The sequence below is a fragment of the Cervus elaphus genome, chromosome 23 (assembly GCF_910594005.1).
Source record: "Cervus elaphus chromosome 23, mCerEla1.1, whole genome shotgun sequence".
Lineage (NCBI taxonomy): Eukaryota > Metazoa > Chordata > Mammalia > Artiodactyla > Cervidae > Cervus > Cervus elaphus.
The window spans coordinates 72,786,975-72,792,974 of NC_057837.1; positions in this window are offsets into that span (position 1 = coordinate 72,786,975).

Below are 6,000 nucleotides of genomic sequence, written 5' to 3' on the forward strand. Positions count from 1 at the left end.
CCCCGCAGCCCAGGCATCCTCACCAAGTCAGAGGCCAGGGGATGAGGGGTAATTTGGTGGGGGGTCCCTAGAGGACAGCAGTAATAATAGCTTCCTTAGTTGAGTGCTTAATATGGGCCAGGGGCTGGGCTTCAGGTGACTTACCTAAGTTCTTGCCGACAGGGTCTTCTCATCCCTGTTTCACAAGTGTCACTTGCTCAGGGCACTTAGCTAGACCTTGTGGACCTGGGATGGGAACTCACATATTCCAATATTTCAGCAGGGACATGTTGAAACAGGGAAGCCTGAAACAAATCATTTTGCCCCCGAAATTCAGTGTCCTCACCTGCCCACAGAATTCCTGATTCACAGTGGCAAGGGTAAGACAGAACCCTGCCAAAGAGCTTTGTCAAGGTGTGTGACCCACAAGCTTTTATTAAACACCTACTGTGTGCCTGGTCCTGAAGATTAGGACCATACAAGAAAGGTTTCCTACTTTACAGATATTGTTATTAATAATGATGATTTATTTATTGAGCACTTACCTTGGTTCCAATATTCTATAGACCTTATCTTTTAAACTGAAAAATGTTTGTGACATAGGCACTATTATTATTATTCCAATCTTGCAGATAAGAAATGTAAAGCTTTGAGAGGTGAGGTGACTTGCTCAAGGTCATATGGTCGACTTCTGAGTCCTCTAGGCCATGACTGTCTGATAGATGTAATGTGAGCCACAAATAGACTTAAAATTTTTCTTAAGGCAACTTTTAAAAACAGTAAAAAGAAAGGGGTAACATTAGTCTTACTGCTATATTTTGTTTCACCCCAATATTATTAAAATAATTTCAACATGGAATCAATAAAGAAATTATGAATGATATATTTTACATTTTCATTTTTGTGCTAAGTCTTCAAAATCCAGGTATTTGTTTGGGGGGTTGTTTGTTTTTAATATTTATTTATTTGTCTGTACCAGGTCTTAGCTGCGGTGTGTGGAATCTTTACCATCTGAACCACCAGGGAGACCCCACATGTGGGCTCTTTTACTTGCAACATGCGGGGTTCTTTTTTCTTTTTTTTAGTTGCAGCATGCAAACACCAGGGCTTCCCTGGTGGCTCAGACGGTCAAGTGTCCGCCTGCAATGCAGAAGACCTAGATTCCATCCCTGGGTTGAGAAGGTCCCCTGGAGAAGGAAGTAGCAACCCACTCCAGTACTCTTGCCTGGAAAATCCCAAGAACGGAGGGGCCTGGGAAGCTGCAGTCCATGGGGTCTCAAAGAGTCGAACACAACTGAGCGACTTCACTTCACTTCATGCAAACTCTTGGCTGTGGCATGTGGGATCTAGTTTCGCAACCAGGGATTGGAACCTGGTCTCCCTAGCAACTTGAAGAAATATGAAATTAATCACCTCATAGTTTCTGTGGGTCAGAAATCTGAGCATGACATGGCTGGATTCTCTACTCAGCGTTTTACTAGGTTGAAGTTAGATGTCAGCCAGGGTGGTGGTTCTCATCTAGGGTTTGGGTTTCTCTTCCAGCTCACAGAGTGTTGGCAAAATTCATTTCCCTCTGGTTGTAGGATGGACCTCCCTCTTTTCCTGCTTGCTGTCTGCTGGGGATCACTCTCAGGAATGTCCATTGGGATGGCTCTGTGTGTTTGTGTGTGTGTGTGTGTGTCCACGTGAACTAAGTCGCTTCAGTAGTGTCTGACTCTTTGCTACCCTATGGACTGTAGCCCACCAGGCTCCCCTCTCCATGGGATTCTGCAGGCAAGAATGCTGGAGTGGGTTGCCATTTTCCTTCTCCAGGGCGTCTTCCGACCCACGGATCGAACCCTAATCTCTTACATCTCCTGCATTGGCAGGCAGGTTCTTTACCACTAGTGCCACTTGGATGGCTGTCATTCCCTTAACACCCCCACTCATTAAGCTCTGGCCATGGACCAGGCCCACAAGAAATAGAGGCCAGTGACTTATTATCCAATGGTAGAGTCAGACCCACCCATAAATAATGACATCTCAACTGTTCAGACAACATTTCCCCAAATGTGGAGCAATTTGAAATGATCTTAGCGTGAGTCTCGATGCAACATCGTACACCAGTGACTCTTGCATTGAGAAAGTTCTTTTCAATCCTGAGTATACCAGCAAGAATATCCCAGATTAGAGATCTGTGTCTTTAACATCTCTTTAACCCTCGTTAATCATCCTTTATCACAACAGAGACAGAGAGCAGGCTTCAGGCTCACAGTTCTGGGAGGTGGCAGTATCTAGCCAGAATCTAATATTATTATTTCATATCATTTAGTCAGACATGATTTACTTACATGGAACTTCATTGCTTTAGTTGCATCTGCTTTTACACTTACATTCTGTTTGTGAGAAGTGACCCTGTTTATCCCATTTAAAGTAGTGATATCCAGTTTCTCTTTTCAAGTAAATTTATTTTTATACAAAAGTGAGTCCCTTGGAAGAAAAACATTAGGTCAATAGGAGTACAGGCAATACACAAAATATCATGATGCTATTTTGCAGGTATGGCGAACATTGTGAACAGATTGACGTTTGGAAAATTCTTCTAGAACAGAGTTTATTAAGGTTGGAATTTCCACTGGCAGGGCAGCTTCTGTCTGGGTTGCTGGGTCCCAGACCCCGCGCATCTTCATATCTTCCTGCAGAGAACCCCATCCCATGGTTCAGAGTTATGGATCTTAACCCAGAATTAGCCTGAGGAGAGACAAGGAAAAGGTTAACCCCCTTTCCATAATAAAGCTCTGGGTTCTGGGTCTGATTCCCCCATCCAGACCCCATCAGCCCAGCCAGGAGGGCAGGACTCCCCACCCTCCTTCACAGGGGCAAACTGAAGCTCAGAGCGTTAGGGCCGTGGTCCAGGTGATACAAGTTCAACAAGAGGACAGGGACACCCGGTTCCTCTGTGATGCTAGGAGGACCCCTCCCACCCCATCCACTTCTCCAGGGCTGGCCACAGGAGGCCCAGGCTTCTGGGAAGGTTCCTGTTCAGCTGGCTGAACTCGAGGGATCTCTTAGGGCTGGGGCTCAGAGAGGGGAGGAGCTGGCCCGAGCACACACAGCCCTACCTCAGACAGGGCTTCTGCAGTCCCGGCCGCAGGCACCCAGGCAGCACCGCTTGCAGCCCTGGCAGTCCGAGTCCTTGGAGCAGAGGTGCTGCGCAGGGCTCAGGCAGCGCAGACGGTCCTCGGGGCATCTGCCCATCTTAACTGCAACACAGGGACCGGGGGAGTCCTGCCGGTGCCCCGGCCCTGGGGCTTGGGGTCTGGCTGGCGGTCAGCACAGTGGAGAGGGACCCTTATCTGAGACCTTCCGCACGCACTGGAGGAAGCACGCTTGGCGACAGCACTTCATCCCTGAGGGACACTGGCTGTCGTGCAGACACTGGTCAGGCACCGAGAGGGGGCAGGGCCCGTCATCCGGTGGGCAGCCCCCAGACTTCTCTGTAAGAGAACTCCCCAGATTTTGCCGCTGGAGGCAGTTCAGAATTCAGTATAAGCGCTATCCTGGGGATCGCTCGATCTAAATTCTCCACTCCATACTTCTTTGCCCATCGTTTGCAATTTTTTTTTTTAAATTTTGGAATTGACTTGCTGTTTTTTATTTATTTTTTTATTGACATCTAAAGTGAAATGTAACATTATATTAGTTTCAGGTGTTCAACATGATGATTTATTTTTGTGTGTCTTGCAGAATGATCACCACAGTGTCTCGTTAATGTCGGTCACCATACATAGTTATAATTTTTTTTTTTGTGATGAGAACTTTTTTATTTTTTTCATTTTTTTATTAGTTGGAGGCTAATTACTTCACAAGATTTCAGTGGGGTGATGAGAACTTTTAAGATCAATTCTTTCAGCTACATCCAAATGTGAATTGTAGCATTATTAACTGCAGTCACCAGGCTGTACATTATATCTTTGTGATTTATTTTATATCTGGAAGTGTGTACATTTTGACCCCCTTCACCCATTTCACTCCCACCCCTACACCCTACTTTTGGCAACAACCACCAACTGTTTTCTGTATCTATGAGCTTGATTTTTTTAAGATGATACCATACAGTATTTATCATTCTCTGTCTGATTTATTTCATTTAGCATAATGCCCTCAAGGTCCATCCATGCTGTTGTAAATGGCCGGCAAGGCTTTTTTTTGTTTTTGTTGTTTTGGTTTGGTTTGTACTCCAAGCCTCAGTTTTCTGTCTCTGAAATGGGAAGCTAGACTGAATCCTCTCAGGGTTGGTTTGAGACTCAGATGACATAAAAGGCAGAGGAAAAAAAAACCAACGAAGTTCAAAATCTCTACCTGGGCAATTAGACCGTGCCTGGTCTGGCCCCAGCCCATCTCTCTGGTGTCTTCTTCTACCCTGTTTCCACTTGGCAGCTCCTGATCAGCTCCAAGCTGCTTCTCTTTGCAGGCCCTGTTTTTTGCCCCGTGTATTACTCTCAAGTTTGCATCTGCCTTCCCTAACCTTCTCTCCAAATCCAGGCTCCCTACTCACAGACATATACACAGAGACACAGTCATATACACACACTGGTGTGGTCAGAGTGTTACAGACCCAGAAGGGATGAAGGTGGAGGCATCACCTGGGTGGGGAGGCACCTTTCTGACTATCTCTGCAGCCCCAGCCTCTCCCATCTGTTGACAGGTCAGATTCAGCCTTTTATTTTTTTTTAATTAATTACTTTATTTATTTTACTTTACAACATTGTATTGGTTTTGCCATACATTGACTTGAATCCTCCATGGGTGTACATGTGTTCCCCATCCTGAACCTCTCTCCCACCTGCCTCCCCATTCCATCCCTCTGGGTCATCCCAGTGGACCAGGCCTGAACATCCTGTATCATGCATCAAACCTAGACTGGTGATTCATTTCACACATGATAATTTGCATGTGTGAATGCCATTCTCCCATATCATCCCACCCTCGCCCTCTCCCACAGAGTCCAAGGACTGTTCAATACATCTGTGTCTCTCTTGCTGTCTTGCATACAGGGTTATCGTTACCATCTTTCTAAATTCCATATATATGCGCTAGTATACTGTATTGTTGTTTTTCTTTATGACTTACCTCACTCTGTATAATAAGCTCCAGTTTCATCCATCTCATCAGAACTGATTCAAATGTATTCTTTTTAGTGGCTGAGTAATATTCCATTGTGTATATGTACCACAGCTTTCTTATCCATTCATCTGCTGATGGGCATCTAGGTTGCTTTCATGTCCTAGCTATTATAAACAGTGCTGTGATGAACATTGGGGTGTACGTGTCTCTTTCAGATCTGGTTTCCTCGGTGTGTATGCCCAGGATTTGGATTGCTGGGTCATGTGGGAGTTCTATTTCCAGTTTTTTAAGCAATCTCCACACTGTTCTCCATAGTGGCTGTACTAGTTTGCATTCCCACCAACAGTGTAAGAGGGTTCCCTTTTCTCCACACTCTCTCCAGCATTTATTGCTTGTACACTTTTGGATAGCAGCCATTCTGACTGGCGTGTAATGGTACCTCATTGTGGTTTTAATTTGCATTTCTCTGATAATGAGTGATGTTGAGCATCTTCTCAAGTGTTTGTTGGCCATCTGCATGTCTTCTTTGGAGAAATGTCTGTTTAGTTCTTTGGCCCATTTTTTGATTGGGTCGTTTATTTTTCTGGAATTGAGCTGCAGGAGTTGCTTGTATACTTTTGAGATTAATTCTTTGTCCATTGCTTCATTTGCTATTATTTTCTCCCATTCTGTAGGCTGTCTTTTCACCTTGCTTATAGTTTCCTTTGTTGTGCAGAAGCTTTTAATTTTAATTAGGTCCCATTTGTTTATTTTTGCTTTTATTTCCAATATTCTGGGAGGTGGGTCATAGAGGATCCTGCTGTTGTTTATGTCGGAGAGTGTTTTGCCTATGTTTTCCTCTAGGAGTTTTATAGCTTCTGGTCTTGCATTTAGATCTTTAATCCATTTTGAGTTTATTTTTGTGTATGGTGTTAG